Here is a 19106-nt window from a genome sequence, read left to right on the forward strand (position 1 = left end):
AGAGGACCTGAGCCCTAGGACCATGCCTCAGGATTAACTGGCCTGATGAGTCCTGGCTGTCCTTGTCCCCAGTCCAGTTGTACTGCTGGTCCAGTTCTGTTGTTCTGCCTGCAGCTGTGGACCACTGACCTGATTCACCGGGCCTGCTGTGTTGACCCCTTCTCTCGCTCTCTCTATCGCTCGCTATGTCTCTCGCTTACTCGCTATCTGTCTCTCTCGCTCGCTATCTCTCTCGCTCGCTATCTCTCTATCGCTCGCTATCTCTCTATCGCTCGCTATCTGTCTCTCTCGCTCGCTCGCTCGCTATCTGTCTCTCTCGCTCGCTATCTCTCTCTCGCTCGCTCGCTATCTCGCTCTCGCTCTCTCTATCGCTCTCTATGTCTCTCGCTCACTCAGTATCTGTCTCTCTCGCTGTCTCTCTCTATCTCTCTCTCTCTTTCTCGCTAGCTGTCTCTTTCTGTATTTGTGCCATTCAAACGTTTTTTTAGAGAAAGAGCTACTGTCAGCTGTTACCAACAAAGTGTTTTCATTATAGCACTTCACAGCTATTTGCTGTGTACTGTGTTAATTCTACAGAAGTCCAGTAAAGGTGGCGATATTGAATCCTCAGACACCTTGCTCATAGGATCTGGTTTCATACCATGAAGATGTGCATCATTCAATGGATTTTTGGAGGGAAACCAACTGTCTACTGTTACCAGACTGTTGGGGAGGATGTGCAAACTGCTGGAGCACATCGTCTCCATGGTGACAAACTGCTGGAGCACATCGTCTCCACGGTGACATTCACAGCAATGACAAACCCACTATGTTCACTGACATTCACATTCACAGCAATGACAAACCCACTAGTCAACACTTCACTATCCACCACTAGACCCAGAGTCAACACCTCACTGTCCATCACTAGACCTACAGTCAACACCTCACTATCCACCACCAGACCTACAGTCAACACCTCACTATCCACCACTAGACCCAGATCCACATCACTAGACCCACAGTCAACACCTCACTATCCACCACCAGACCCAGAGTCAACACACTCCACCACTAGACCCAGAGTCAACCATCACCACTAGACCTACAGTCAACACCTCACTATCCACCACCAGACCTACAGTCAACACCTCACTATCCACCACTAGACCCAGAGTCAACACCTCACTATCCACCACTAGACCCAGAGTCAACACCTCACTATCCACCACTAGACCTACAGTCAACACCTCACTATCCACCACTAGACCCACAGTCAACACCTCACTATCCACCACTAGACCCAGAGTCAACACCTCACTATCCACCACTAGACCTACAGTCAACACCTCACTATCCACCACTAGACCTACAGTCAACACCTCACTATCCACCCCTAGACCTACAGTCACCTACAGTCAACACCTCACTATCCACCACTAGACCTACAGTCAACACCTCACTATCCACCACTAGACCTACAGTCAACACCTCACTATCCACCACTAGACCTACAGTCAACACCTCACTATCCACCACTAGACCCAGAGTCAACACCTCACTATCCACCACTAGACCCAGAGTCAACACCTCACTATCCACCACTAGACCCAGAGTCAACACCTCACTATCCACCACTAGACCCAGAGTCAACACCTCACTATCCACCACTAGACCCAGAGTCAACACCTCACTATCCACCACTAGACCTACAGTCAACACCTCACTATCCACCACTAGACCCAGAGTCAACACCTCACTATCCACCACTAGACCTACAGTCAACACCTCACTATCCACCACTAGACCTACAGTCAACACCTCACTATCCACCACTAGACCCAGAGTCAACACCTCACTATCCACCACTAGACCCAAGTCACACCTCACTATCCACCACTAGACCCAGTCAACACCTCACTATCCACCACTAGACCCAGAGTCAACACCTCACTATCCACCACTAGACCCAGAGTCAACACCTCACTATCCACCACTCCACCACTAGACCTACAGTCAACACTCACTACCTCACCACCACTAGACCCAGAGTCAACACCTCACTATCCACCACTAGACCTACAGTCAACACCTCACTATCCACCACTAGACCTAGAGTCAAACCACTATCCACCACACTATCCACCACTAGACCTACAGTCAACACCTCACTATCCACCACTAGACCTAGAGTCAACACCTCACTATCCACCACTAGACCCAGAGTCAACACCTCACTATCCACCACTAGACCTACAGTCAACACCTCACTATCCACCACTAGACCTACAGTCAACACCTCACTATCCACCACTAGACCCAGAGTCAACACCTCACTATCCACCACTAGACCCAGAGTCAACACCTCACTATCCACCACTAGACCTACAGTCAACACCTCACTATCCACCACTAGACCCAGAGTCAACACCTCACTATCCACCACTAGACCCAGAGTCAACACCTCACTATCCACCACTAGACCTACAGTCAACACCTCACTATCCACCACTAGACCTACAGTCAACACCTCACTATCCACCACTAGACCCAGAGTCAACACCTCACTATCCACCACTAGACCCAGAGTCAACACCCATCCACCACTAGACCCAGAGTCAACACCTCACTATCCACCACTAGACCACAGACCCTAGACCCAGAGTCAACACCTCACTATCCACCACTAGACCCAGAGTCAACACCTCACTATCCACCACTAGACCCAGAGTCAACACCTCACTATCCACCACTAGACCCAGAGTCAACACCTCACTATCCACCACTAGACCCAGAGTCAACACCTCACTATCCACCACTAGACCCAGAGTCAACACCTCACTATCCACCACTAGACCCAGAGTCAACACCTCACTATCCATCACTAGACCTACAGTCAACACCTCACTATCCACCACTAGACCCAGTCAACACCTCACTATCCACCACTAGACCAAGTCAACACCTCACTATCCTCACTATCCACCACTAGACCTAGACAGTCAACACCTCACTACACACTAGACCATCAACACCTCACTATCCACACTAGACCTACAGTCAACACCTCACTATCCACCACTAGACCTACAGTCAACACCTCACTATCCACCACTAGACCTACAGTCAACACCTCACTATCCACCACTAGACCACAGTCAACACCTCACTATCCACCACTAGACCCAGAGTCAACACCTCACTATCCACCACTAGACCTACAGTCAACACCTCACTATCCACCACTAGACCTACAGTCAACACCTCACTATCCACCACTAGACATACAGTCAACACCTCACTATCCACCACTAGACCCAGAGTCAACACCTCACTATCCACCACTAGACCTACAGTCAACACCTCACTATCCACCACTAGACCTACAGTCAACACCTCACTATCCACCACTAGACATACAGTCAACACCTCACTATCCACCACTAGACATACAGTCAACACCTCACTATCCACCACTAGACATACAGTCAACACCTCACTATCCACCACTAGACATACAGTCAACACCTCACTATCCACCACTAGACATACAGTCCACACCTCACTATCCACCACTAGACCTACAGTCAACACCTCACTATCCACCACTAGACATACAGTCAACACCTCACTATCCACCACTAGACATACAGTCCACACCTCACTATCCACCACTAGACCCAGAGTCAACACCTCACTATCCATCACTAGACCTACAGTCAACACCTCACTATCCACCACTAGACCCAGAGTCAACACCTCACTATCCACCACTAGACCTAGAGTCAACACCTCACTATCCATCACTAGACCCAGAGTCAACACCTCACTATCCACCACTAGACCTACAGTCAACACCTCACTATCCACCACTAGACCTACAGTCAACACCTCACTAGACCCAGAGTCAACACCACTAGACCAGAGTCAACACCTCACTATCCACCACTCACTATCAACCACCCACCACTAGACCCAGAGTCAACACCTCACTATCCACCACTAGACCCAGAGTCAACACCTCACTATCCACCACTAGACCACAGTCAACACCTCACTATCCACCACTAGACCTACAGTCAACACCTCACTATCCACCACTAGACACCACTAGACCTACAGTCAACACCTCACTATCCATCACTAGACCCAGAGTCAACACCTCACTATCCACCACTAGACCTACAGTCAACACCTCACTATCCACCCCAAGACCTACAGTCAACACCTCACTATCCACCACTAGACCTACAGTCAACACCTCACTATCCACCCCAAGACCTACAGTCAACACCTCACTATCCACCACTAGACCTACAGTCAACACCTCACTATCCACCACTAGACCCAGAGTCAACACCTCACTATCCACCACTAGACCCAGAGTCAACACCTCACTATCCACCACTAGACCCAGAGTCAACACCTCACTATCCACCACTAGACCTACAGTCAACACCTCACTATCCACCCCAAGACCTACAGTCAACACCTCACTATCCACCACTAGACCTACAGTCAACACCTCACTATCCATCACTAGACCTACAGTCAACACCTCACTATCCACCCCAAGACCTACAGTCAACACCTCACTATCCACCACTAGACCTACAGTCAACACCTCACTATCCACCACTAGACCTACAGTCAACACCTCACTATCCATCACTAGACCCAGAGTCAACACCTCACTATCCATCACTAGACCTACAGTCCACACCTCACTATCCACCACCAGACCCAGAGTCAACACCTCACTATCCACCACTAGACCTACAGTCAACACCTCACTATCCACCACTAGACCCAGAGTCAACCCCTCACTATTCACTCTACACTGGTTAACAGACGTCATCCTTCCCTTATTTATCTCTACCCTAATATAACCTGTATTACAGTAGATCACTGGTTAACAGACGTCATCCTTCCCTTATTTATAACCTGTATTACAGTAGATCACTGGTTAACAGACGTCATCCTTCTCTTATTTATAACCTGTATTACAGTAGATCACTGGTTAACAGACATCATCCTTCCCTTATTTATCTCTACCCTAATAACCTGTATTACAGTAGATCACTGGTTAACAGATGTCATCCTTCTCTTATTTATCTCTACCCTAATATAACCTGTATTACAGTAGATCACTGGTTAACAGACATCATCCTTCTCTTATTTATCTCTACCCTAATATAACCTGTATTACAGTAGATCACTGGTTAACAGACGTCATCCTTCCCTTATTTATAACCTGTATTACAGTAGATCACTGGTTAACAGACGTCATCCTTCTCTTATTTATAACCTGTATTACAGTAGATCACTGGTTAACAGACATCATCCTTCTCTTATTTATCTCTACCCTAATATAACCTGTATTACAGTAGATCACTGGTTAACAGACGTCATCCTTCTCTTATTTATCTCTACCCTAATATAACCTGTATTACAGTAGATCACTGGTTAACAGACGTCATCCTTCTCTTATTTATAACCTGTATTCATCCTTCTCTTATTTATAACCTGTATTACAGTAGATCACTGGTTAACAGACGTCATCCTTCTCTTATTTATTTATAACCTGTATTACAGTAGATCACTGGTTAACAGATGTCATCCTTCTCTTATTTATAACCTGTATTACAGTAGATCACTGGTTAACAGACGTCATCCTTCCTTATAACCTTATTACAGTAGATCTAACCCTAATTTATAACCTGTATTACAGTAGATCACTGGTTAACAGATGTCATCCTTCTCTTATTTATCTCTACCCTAATATAACCTGTATTACAGTAGATCACTGGTTAACAGACGTCATCCTTCTCTTATTTATAACCTGTATTACAGTAGATCACTGGTTAACAGACGTCATCCTTCTCTTATTTATCTCTACCCTAATATAACCTGTATTACAGTAGATCACTGGTTAACAGATGTCATCCTTCTCTTATTTATAACCTGTATTACAGTAGATCACTGGTTAACAGACATCATCCTTCCCTTATTTATCTCTACCCTAATATAACCTGTATTACAGTAGATCACTGGTTAACAGATGTCATCCTTCTCTTATTTATCTCTACCCTAATATAACCTGTATTACAGTAGATCACTGGTTAACAGATGTCATCCTTCTCTTATTTATCTCTACCCTAATATAACCTGTATTACAGTAGATCACTGGTTAACAGACGTCATCCTTCTCTTATTTATCTCTACCCTAATATAACCTGTATTACAGTAGATCACTGGTTAACAGACGTCATCCTTCCCTTATTTATAACCTGTATTACAGTAGATCACTGGTTAACAGCCGTCATCCTTCTCTTATTTATAACCTGTATTACAGTAGATCACTGGTTAACAGACATCATCCTTCTCTTATTTATAACCTGTATTACAGTAGATCACTGGTTAACAGCCGTCATCCTTCTCTTATTTATAACCTGTATTACAGTAGATCACTGGTTAACAGACATCATCCTTCTCTTATTTATCTCTACCCTAATATAACCTGTATTACAGTAGATCACTGGTTAACAGACGTCATCCTTCTCTTATTTATAACCTGTATTACAGTAGATCACTGGTTAACAGACATCATCCTTCTCTTATTTATCTCTACCCTAATAACCTGTATTACAGTAGATCACTGGTTAACAGATGTCATCCTTCTCTTATTTATAACCTGTATTACAGTAGATCACTGGTTAACAGACGTCATCCTTCCCTTATTTATAACCTGTATTACAGTAGATCACTGGTTAACAGACGTCATCCTTCTCTTATTTATCTCTACCCTAATATAACCTGTATTACAGTAGATCACTGGTTAACAGACGTCATCCTTCTCTTATTTATCTCTACCCTAATATAACCTGTATTACAGTAGATCACTGGTTAACAGATGTCATCCTTCTCTTATTTATCTCTACCCTAATATAACCTGTATTACAGTAGATCACTGGTTAACAGACATCATCCTTCTCTTATTTATCTCTACCCTAATATAACCTGTATTACAGTAGATCACTGGTTAACAGACGTCATCCTTCTCTTATTTATAACCTGTATTACAGTAGATCACTGGTTAACAGATGTCATCCTTCTCTTATTTATAACCTGTATTACAGTAGATCACTGGTTAACAGACGTCATCCTTCCCTTATTTATAACCTGTATTACAGTAGATCACTGGTTAACAGACGTCATCCTTCTCTTATTTATCTCTACCCTAATATAACCTGTATTACAGTAGATCACTGGTTAACAGACGTCATCCTTCTCTTATTTATCTCTACCCTAATATAACCTGTATTACAGTAGATCACTGGTTAACAGACGTCATCCTTCATCCTTCTCAGTAGATCACTGGTTATCTCTATCTCCTAATATAACCTGTATTACAGTAGATCACTGGTTAACAGATGTCATCCTTCTCTTATTTATCTCTACCCTAATATAACCTGTATTACAGTAGATCACTGGTTAACAGACGTCATCCTTCTCTTATTTATCTACTACCCGTCAATTTATAACCTGTATTACAGTAGATCACAGGTTAACAGATGTCATCCTTCTCTTATTTATAACCTGTATTACAGTAGATCACTGGTTAACAGACATCATCCTTCCCTTATTTATCTCTACCCTAATATAACCTGTATTACAGTAGATCACTGGTTAACAGATGTCATCCTTCTCTTATTTATCTCTACCCTAATATAACCTGTATTACAGTAGATCACTGGTTAACAGACGTCATCCTTCTCTTATTTATCTCTACCCTAATATAACCTGTATTACAGTAGATCACTGGTTAACAGACGTCATCCTTCTCTTATTTATCTCTACCCTAATATAACCTGTATTACAGTAGATCACTGGTTAACAGACGTCATCCTTCTCTTATTTATAACCTGTATTACAGTAGATCACTGGTTAACAGACATCATCCTTCCCTTATTTATCTCTACCCTAATATAACCTGTATTACAGTAGATCACTGGTTAACAGATGTCATCCTTCTCTTATTTATCTCTACCCTAATATAACCTGTATTACAGTAGATCACTGGTTAACAGACGTCATCCTTCTCTTATTTATCTCTACCCTAATATAACCTGTATTACAGTAGATCACTGGTTAACAGACGTCATCCTTCCCTTATTTATAACCTGTATTACAGTAGATCACTGGTTAACAGCCGTCATCCTTCTCTTATTTATAACCTGTATTACAGTAGATCACTGGTTAACAGACATCATCCTTCTCTTATTTATAACCTGTATTACAGTAGATCACTGGTTAACAGCCGTCATCCTTCTCTTATTTATCTGTATTACAGTAGATCACTGGTTAACAGACATCAATTTATAACCTGTATTACAGTAGATCACTGGTTAACAGACGTCATCCTTCTCTTATTTATAACCTGTATTACAGTAGATCACTGGTTAACAGACATCATCCTTCTCTTATTTATCTCTACCCTAATATAACCTGTATTACAGTAGATCACTGGTTAACAGACGTCATCCTTCTCTTATTTATAACCTGTATTACAGTAGATCACTGGTTAACAGACATCATCCTTCTCTTATTTATCTCTACCCTAATAACCTGTATTACAGTAGATCACTGGTTAACAGATGTCATCCTTCTCTTATTTATAACCTGTATTACAGTAGATCACTGGTTAACAGATGTCATCCTTCTCTTATTTATAACCTGTATTACAGTAGATCACTGGTTAACAGACGTCATCCTTCCCTTATTTATCTGTATTTATCACTGGTTAACAGACTATCCTTCTCTTATTTATAACCTGTATTACAGTAGATCACTGGTTAACAGACGTCATCCTTCTCTTATTTATCTCTACCCTAATATAACCTGTATTACAGTAGATCACTGGTTAACAGACGTCATCCTTCTCTTATTTATCTCTACCCTAATATAACCTGTATTACAGTAGATCACTGGTTAACAGACGTCATCCTTCTCTTATTTATCTCTACCCTAATATAACCTGTATTACAGTAGATCACTGGTTAACAGACGTCATCCTTCCCTTATTTATCTCTACCCTAATATAACCTGTATTACAGTAGATCACTGGTTAACAGACATCATCCTTCTCTTATTTATCTCTACCCTAATATAACCTGTATTACAGTAGATCACTGGTTAACAGATGTCATCCTTCTCTTATTTATCTCTACCCTAATATAACCTGTATTACAGTAGATCACTGGTTAACAGACATCATCCTTCTCTTATTTATCTCTACCCTAATATAACCTGTATTACAGTAGATCACTGGTTAACAGCCGTCATCCTTCTCTTATTTATAACCTGTATTACAGTAGATCACTGGTTAACAGACGTCATCCTTCTCTTATTTATCTCTACCCTAATATAACCTGTATTACAGTAGATCACTGGTTAACAGACGTCATCCTTCTCTTATTTATCTCTACCCTAATATAACCTGTATTACAGTAGATCACTGGTTAACAGACGTCATCCTTCCCTTATTTATAACCTGTATTACAGTAGATCACTGGTTAACAGACGTCATCCTTCTCTTATTTATAACCTGTATTACAGTAGATCACTGGTTAACAGACATCATCCTTCTCTTATTTATCTCTACCCTAATATAACCTGTATTACAGTAGATCACTGGTTAACAGACGTCATCCTTCTATTTATCTTATCTCTACCCTAATATAACCTGTATTACAGTAGATCACTGGTTAACAGACGTCATCCTTCTCTTATTTATCTCTACCCTAATATAACCTGTATTACAGTAGATCACTGGTTAACAGACGTCATCCTTCCCTTATTTATAACCTGTATTACAGTAGATCACTGGTTAACAGCCGTCATCCTTCTCTTATTTATAACCTGTATTACAGTAGATCACTGGTTAACAGACATCATCCTTCTCTTATTTATCTCTACCCTAATATAACCTGTATTACAGTAGATCACTGGTTAACAGACGTCATCCTTCTCTTATTTATAACCTGTATTACAGTAGATCACTGGTTAACAGACGTCATCCTTCTCTTATTTATAACCTCAGTAGATACCTTATTTATAACCTGTATTACAGTAACTGGTTAACAGACATCATCCTTCTCTTATAACCTGTAACCTGTATTACAGTAGATCACTGGTTAACAGACGTCATCCTTCTCTTATTTATCTCTACCCTAATATAACCTGTATTACAGTAGATCACTGGTTAACAGACGTCATCCTTCCCTTATTTATCTCTACCCTAATATAACCTGTATTACAGTAGATCACTGGTTAACAGACATCATCCTTCTCTTATTTATCTCTACCCTAATATAACCTGTATTACAGTAGATCACTGGTTAACAGACGTCATCCTTCTCTTATTTATAACCTGTATTACAGTAGATCACTGGTTAACAGACGTCATCCTTCTCTTATTTATAACCTGTATTACAGTAGATCACTGGTTAACAGACGTCATCCTTCTCTTATTTATCTCTACCCTAATATAACCTGTATTACAGTAGATCACTGGTTAACAGACATCATCCTTCTCTTATTTATCTCTACCCTAATATAACCTGTATTACAGTAGATCACTGGTTAACAGACGTCATCCTTCCCTTATTTATCTCTACCTAATATAACCTGTATTACAGTAGATCACTGGTTAACAGACATCATCCTTCTCTTATTTATCTCTACCCTAATATAACCTGTATTACAGTAGATCACTGGTTAACAGACGTCATCCTTCTCTTATTTATAACCTGTATTACAGTAGATCACTGGTTAACAGACGTCATCCTTCTCTTATTTATAACCTGTATTACAGTAGATCACTGGTTAACAGACGTCATCCTTCCTTAATATAACCTGTATTACAGTAGATCACTGGTTAACAGACAGTCATCCTTCTCTTATTTATCTCTACCCTAATATAACCTGTATTACAGTAGATCACTGGTTAACAGACGTCATCCTTCTCTTATTTATCTCTACCCTAATATAACCTGTATTACAGTAGATCACTGGTTAACAGATGTCATCCTTCTCTTATTTATCTCTACCCTAATATAACCTGTATTACAGTAGATCACTGGTTAACAGACATCATCCTTCTCTTATTTATCTCTACCCTAATATAACCTGTATTACAGTAGATCACTGGTTAACAGACGTCATCCTTCCCTTATTTATAACCTGTATTACAGTAGATCACTGGTTAACAGACGTCATCCTTCTCTTATTTATAACCTGTATTACAGTAGATCACTGGTTAACAGACGTCATCCTTCTCTTATTTATCTCTACCCTAATATAACCTGTATTACAGTAGATCACTGGTTAACAGACGTCATCCTTCTCTTATTTATCTCTACCCTAATATAACCTGTATTACAGTAGATCACTGGTTAACAGACGTCATCCTTCTCTTATTTATCTCTACCCTAATATAACCTGTATTACAGTAGATCACTGGTTAACAGACATCATCCTTCCCTTATTTATCTCTACCCTAATATAACCTGTATTACAGTAGATCACTGGTTAACAGACGTCATCCTTCTCTTATTTATCTCTACCCTAATATAACCTGTATTACGTATGGATAATAGAGACGTCACCCTAATATAACCTCAGGTAATAATTAAACAGAAACGTGCTGTCTTTCCAGCTGATGGAAACTTTCCACACAAATATTCATTTAGAAAAAGACCTTCACAGTGTAGGTCTGTTGTCTTAACAATGTACTAACAATTCTAATGTAATGCGTGTCTATAGCAGTCAATAACAGTGATAATAACAGACTATAGGAGTGTAACATAACTGTTTTTAACAATGTACAGCAGATCTACCAACGCACAGATGTATTTAAAGAGCATAAACTATTTTGTTTGACTGGGAGAAGCATAGGGTGTCATCTAGTGGAATGGGAATCAAATATTATTCCAAATATTATTTAATGGGGAATATTGAACGTTCCATATTTAATTCATTTTCAACTCATTAATAACGTTAATGAGGTTTTTGGAGATGTTTTTGGTTGTATTTTTCACGTCATTTACCCACCTAGTACATATTTACAAATAACCACTAGAAGCCGACAATAAGCCTCAAACTCTTCTAAAATGGGAGAGGGAGGAATCAGATAAAAAGAACGCATCTTGAAACAGGCAAACTATACTACGATTTGTGATCTTGTAGTCATGTAAAGGGAGACTATTATTTTGAAGCTTTTTTCGCGATAGTGGACGGTCACGTTAATGTCGCTGATTTCACGGAGCTGAACCATTCTAGCCAATAAAAGGGCAGATATGCGTGAACACAAACAGGCACAACTCCGATGTAATGTTTTTCCTCAAAGTTGCCGGGATGTCACGTGTCCTACTTCTATCAACTACACTCGTAACAACCTATGCATTACGAAACGTCTATTCGACCAAATAATACACACGTAGCAAATAAATCATTACATTTTTTAATAACAAAATTAAACACTCTCTCATTGACCTCCATACAAAAACTCCTAGCTTGGTGACCAACAAAAACAAAAAACGCCACCCACTGGAGAAGACATCATTTGTGCCCAGTTATCGCTCGGCCTCTTCTTCTCTGGCAAGGTTCTGTTTCCATCCGCATGACTGCTTGGACTCTGGGGGATTCCGGTGATGATGGTAGTTGTAGTTTTAGAGGAAATTAGTTAGAACCGTAAAGTAGCCTACCACAAGGTGGAAACAAACATTTCTAAGTTCCTTTCTGAAGAGATGGTGGTAGCCTACTGTAATTTTTCTTTTACCTTTATTTAAGCTAGGCAAGTCAGTTAAGAACAAATTCTTATTTTCAATGACTGCCTAGGAACAGTGGGTTAACTGCCTTGTTCAGGGGCAGAACGACAGATTTCTACCTTGTCAGCTAGGGATTTGATCTAACAACCTTTCAGTTACTAGTCCAACGCCCTAACCACTAGGATACCTGCCGCCCCTACACTCTAACGACTAGGATACCTACCTCCCCTACACTCTAACCACTAGGATACCTACCTCCCCTACACTCTAACCGCTAGGATACCTGCCGCCCCTACACTCTAACCACTAGGATACCTGCCGCCCCTACACTCTAACCACTAGGATACCTGCCGCCCCTACACTCTAACCACTAGGATACCTGCCGCCCCTACACTCTAACAACTAGGATACCTACCTCCCCTACACTCTAACCACTAGGATACCTACCTCCCCTACACTCTAACCGCTAGGATACCTGCCGCCCCTACACTCTAACCACTAGGCTACCTGCCTCCCCTACACTCTAACCACTAGGCTACCTGCCACCCCTACACTCTAACCACTAGGCTACCTGCCGCCCCTACAATCTAACCGCTAAGATACCTGCCGCCCCTACACTCTAACCACTAGGCTACCTGCCTCCCCTACACTCTAACCACTAGGCTACCTGCCTCCCCTACACTCTAACCACTAGGCTACCTGCCACCCCTACACTCTAACCACTAGGCTACCTGCCTCCCCTACACTCTAACCACTAGGCTACCTGCCTCCCCTACACTCTAACCACTAGGCTATCTGCCTCCCCTACACTCTAACCGCTAGGATACCTGCCGCCCCTACACTCTAACCACTAGGATACCTGCCACCCCTACACTCTAACCACTAGGATACCTACCTCCCCTACACTCTAACCGCTAGGATACCTGCCGCCCCTACACTCTGACAACTAGGATACCTACCTCCCCTACACTCTAACCACTAGGATACCTGCCGCCCCTACACTCTAACCACTAGGCTACCTGCCTCCCCTACACTCTAACCACTAGGCTACCTGCCTCCCCTACACTCTAACCACTAGGCTACCTGCCACCCCTACACTCTAACCACTAGGATACCTGCCGCCCCTACACTCTAACCACTAGGATACCTGCCTCCCCTACACTCTAACCACTAGGATACCTGCCGCCCCTACACTCTAACCACTAGGAAACCTGCCTCCCCTACACTCTAACCACTAGGATACCTACGCCCCCTACACTCTAACCGCTAGGATACCTGCCTCAAGGGAAGTACCAAAACACCTTGATAGGGGAGGAGCATGCAGAAAGTACATAGTGCATAAGGGAAGTACCAAAACACCTTGATAGGGGAGGAGCATGCAGAAAGTACATAGTGCATAAGGGAAGTTGGGTGAATGATGTGCATCAACACCTAGGGTCAAACCCAATCACTTCAAAGCTGTGTCAACGCCCAGGGTGAAACACCTCAAAGCTGTGTCAACGCCCAGGGTGAAACACTTCAAAGCTGTGTCAACGCCCAGGGTGAAACACCTCAAAGCTGTGTCAACGCCCAGGGTGAAACACCTCAAAGCTGTGTCAACGCCCAGGGTGAAACACCTCAAAGCTGTGTCAACGCCCAGGGCGAAACACTTCAAAGCTGTGTCAACGCCCAGGGCGAAACACTTCAAAGCTGTGTCAACGCCCAGGGTGAAACACTTCAAAGCTGTGTCAACGCCCAGGGTGAAACACCTCAAAGCTGTGTCAACGCCCAGGGCGAAACACCTCAAAGCTGTGTCAACGCCCAGGGCGAAACACCTCAAAGCTGTGTCAACGCCCAGGGTGAAACACCTCAAAGCTGTGTCAACGCCCAGGGCGAAACACCTCAAAGCTGTGTCAACGCCCAGGGCGAAACACCTCAAAGCTGTGTCAACGCCCAGGGTGAAACACCTCAAAGCTGTGTCAACGCCCAGGGCGAAACACCTCAAAGCTGTGTCAACGCCCAGGGCGAAACACCTCAAAGCTGTGTCAACGCCCAGGGTGAAACACCTCAAAGCTGTGTCAACGCCCAGGGCGAAACACCTCAAAGCTGTGTCAACGCCCAGGGCGAAACACCTCAAAGCTGTGTTTTTGATCCACACTGATGGAGCTCGGAGCATAAGAATTTCACTGTACCCTGCGACTACATCTGCAACCCTGAGCACTGACTAATAAACTCATCTGATCTAATAAGACTCTCTGCGTAACACCATTTCCTGTTGCATAGTAACACTCAGATACAGTGGTTCAGACACCACAGTTTCTCCTCCACATGGTTACTTTCCATTCACCTTCTTGAACCCACCCGGTAATCATACCCCACTCATAGGCAGGGGAACATGCTGCTCACACTACTACTTACCACAGATTAGATCAGCAGGGGAACAGGCTGCTCACACTACTACTGACCACAGATCAGATCAGCAGGGGAACAGGCTGCTCACACTACTACTGACCACAGATCAGATCAGCAGGGGAACATGCTGCTCACACTACTACTGACCACAGATCAGATCAGCAGGGGAACAGGCTGCTCACACTACTACTGACCACAGATCAGATCAGCAGGGGAACAGGCTGCTCACACTACTACTGACCACAGATCAGATCAGCAGGGGAACAGGCTGCTCACACTACTACTGACCACAGATCAGATCAGCAGGGGAACAGGCTGCTCACACTACTACTGACCACAGATCAGATCAGCAGGGGAACAGGCTGCTCACACTACTACTGACCACAGATCAGATCAGCAGGGGAACATGCTGCTCACACTACTACTGACCACAGATCAGATCAGCAGGAGAACATGCTGCTCACACTACTACTGACCACAGATCAGATTAGATCAGCAGGGGAACAGGCTGTTAACCATATTCTCATTTTGATTGTTCATGCACTCTTCAAGCCCCATATTAAGGCCCATTTGACCCAGGCTGGCTGGTTTTGGTAATGATAAATGGGCCTACTGTGCCAATGCTAATCGCCTCCATGATTCACAAGCTCTGAAAATTCCAAGTCAGACAGTTTACAGAAAATGTACTAACAAAATGTACCGTGTTTTGTAAGTCAGGCTCCCACAGTTACACCAAACAGACTTTCTCTGTGAGTAGATATAGAATCCAATTCTAGTTCTGTGGGTAAAACCATCTCCTGTTGCCAAGGGATTCTGAAATACAGCAGCTCAGAAACCACAGTTTCTCCTCCACAGGTTCACTTTCCACTCATCTTCAGGAAACTGTTGGTTGGTGCAGGCCCTTCTCTATCTGATGCAAATTTCGACAGTACAGTTGATTCTACCATTGCACAATGACGCCTACACTTTCCTAACCCATGGAAGGGTAGAGTAGATGTGGTATGTATATCAGACGTGTTCGGAGGTGTACTCTTTCAGTGTTCCCTTCCTCAGAGACCCTAAATAGATAGACGATGATTAACTTTAACTGAGAGGACTTTAGGATCACACCACCACCCACAGGTACGGTTACAGTTTCTCTAGCTTTCTGAACTCAAGCCTCTTTCTGCCTTTTGAATGTGTGTTTGTTATCTTATTGGATGTTATTACACCGTATGTTATAACAACCTGTCAATCATTAAACTGTTCTTACTGTTGACCTGTATTTTTCATGTTGTTTGAACAGGGACCTTATGTCTGCGCTCTAGACACCTCAGGTCTCAGAACGCCCTGTCTCAGCCCCGCTACCCTCCTTGGTACCTGACAGAGAAACAGCTGGACCAGACCCTGTCTCAGCCCCGCTACCCTCCTTGGTACCTGACAGAGAAACAGCTGGACCAGACCCTGTCTCAGCCCTGCTACCCTCCTTGGTACCTGACAGAGAAACAGCTGGACTAGAGCCTATAGCAGACCGCTTCAGGACCTGCCTCAAGGTACATAACATACAGTATAGTCAAGATCTGATGATAAAACTCTTGAACAGTCTTTCATCTCTATAACGCATGAGTCACATAACGTTGATAATAATAATAATAATAATAATATATGCCATTTAGCAGACGCTTTTATCCATGAGTCACATAACGTTGATAACTTGAATGCACTTTTTTTCAGTCAATACAGAGATGTTAAATAGTAATACAGAGATGTTAACAGTAATACAGAGATGTTAAATAGTAATACAGAGATGTTAACAGTAATACAGAGATGTTAACAGTAATACAGAGATGTTAACAGTAATACAGAGATGTTAAATAGTAATACAGAGATGTTAACAGTAATACAGAGATGTTAACAGTAATACAGAGATGTTAACAGTAATACAGAGATGTTAAATAGTAATACAGAGATGTTAAATAGTAATACAGAGATGTTAAATAGTAATACAGAGATGTTAACAGTAATACAGAGATGTTAAATAGTAATACAGAGATGTTAAATAGTAATACAGAGATGTTAAATAGTAATACAGAGATGTTAAATAGTAATACAGAGATGTTAATAGTAATACAGAGATGTTAAATAGTAATACAGAGATGTTAACAGTAATACAGAGATGTTAACAGTAATACAGAGATGTTAACAGTAATACAGAGATGTTAAATAGTAATACAGAGATGTTAAATAGTAATACAGAGATGTTAAATAGTAATACAGAGATGTTAAATAGTAATACAGAGATGTTAACAGTAATACAGAGATGTTAACAGTAATACAGAGATGTTAATAGTAATACAGAGATGTTAACAGTAATACAGAGATGTTAAATAGTAATACAGAGATGTTAAATAGTAATACAGAGATGTTAAATAGTAATACAGAGATAATAAATAGTAATACAGAGATGTTAAATAGTCAAACAGAGATGTTAAATAGTAATACAGAGATGTTAAATAGTAATACAGAGATGTTAAATAGTAATACAGAGATAATAGGTTAATGGTCAATTTAAGGCTTTCGGCTTGTGAGTGCTCAGATATTAGGGTTGGTTGGTTAGTTAGTTAGTTGGTTAGTTAGTTAGTTTGTTAGCATTTCGCCACACTCACATTAACATCTGCTAACCATGTGTATGTGACCAATAACATTTGATTTGATTTGATTTAGTTACATAGCTGCAGATTTACAGTGTAAACTAACCACAACCACTTTTTAAAAGAATGTCAACAGCTGGCTAATGACTGAATCTGTATCTATGTAATGTGTCTATGTAATGTATAGGGTTCTCTTAATGTCCTGATCCTGACCAGTATTAACAGGCAGTGGGTTCTCTTAATGTCCTGATCCTGACCAGTATTAACAGGCAGTGGGTTCTCTTGATGTCCAGATCCTGACCAGTATTAACAGGCAGTGGGTTCTCTTAATGTCCTGATCCTGACCAGTATTAACAGGCAGTGGGTTCTCTTAATGTCCTGATCCTGACCAGTATTAACAGGCAGTGGGTTCTCTTGATGTCCAGATCCTGACCAGTATTAACAGGCAGTGGGTTCTCTTGATGTCCAGATCCTGACCAGTATTAACAGGCAGTGGGTTCTCTTAATGTCCTGATCCTGACCAGTATTAACAGGCAGTGGGTTCTCTTAATGTCCTGATCCTGACCAGTATTAACAGGCAGTGGGTTCTCTTAATGTCCTGATCCTGACCAGTATTAACAGGCAGTGTGTTCTCTTAATGTCCTGATCCTGACCAGTATTAACAGGCAGTGGGTTCTCTTAATGTCCTGATCCTGACCAGTATTAACAGGCAGTGGGTTCTCTTAATGTCCTGATCCTGACCAGTATTAACAGTCAGTGGGTTCTCTTAATGTCCTGATCCTGACCAGTATTAACAGGCAGTGGGTTCTCTTAATGTCCTGATCCTGAACAGTATTAACAGGCAGTGGGTTCTCTTAATGTCCAGATCCTGACCAGTATTAACTGGCAGTGGGTTCTCTTAATGCCCTGATCCTGACCAGTATTAACAGGCAGTGGGTTCTCTTGATGTCCAGATCCTGACCAGTATTAACAGGCAGTGGGTTCTCTTGATGTCCAGATCCTGACCAGTATTAACAGGCAGTGGGTTCTCTTGATGTCCAGATCCTGACCAGTATTAACAGGCAGTGGGTTCTCTTAATGTCCTGATGTCCTGATCCTGACCAGTATTAACAGGCAGTGGGTTCTCTTAATGTCCTGATCCTGACCAGTATTAACAGTCAGTGGGTTCTCTTGATGTCCAGATCCTGACCAGTATTAACAGGCAGTGGGTTCTCTTAATGTCCTGATCCTGACTAGTATTAACAGGCAGTGGGTTCTCTTAATGTCCTGATCCTGA

At 42.2% G+C, this 19106-nt stretch overlaps 1 long non-coding RNA gene across 1 annotated transcript; it reads right to left on the bottom strand.

Moving 5' to 3' along the window:
- Positions 1-12493: 12493 nt before the first annotated feature.
- Positions 12494-14336, bottom strand: LOC127926797 (uncharacterized). The gene is made up of 3 exons (XR_008125103.1): positions 14327-14336; positions 14169-14293; positions 12494-14110 (listed from the first exon to the last, which is right to left on the bottom strand). It is a non-coding gene; the product is annotated as an uncharacterized LOC127926797 (long non-coding RNA).
- Positions 14337-19106: the final 4770 nt, after the last annotated feature.

Source organism: Oncorhynchus keta, unplaced genomic scaffold (assembly GCF_023373465.1).
Source record: "Oncorhynchus keta strain PuntledgeMale-10-30-2019 unplaced genomic scaffold, Oket_V2 Un_contig_833_pilon_pilon, whole genome shotgun sequence".
Taxonomy (NCBI): Eukaryota; Metazoa; Chordata; class Actinopteri; order Salmoniformes; family Salmonidae; genus Oncorhynchus; species Oncorhynchus keta.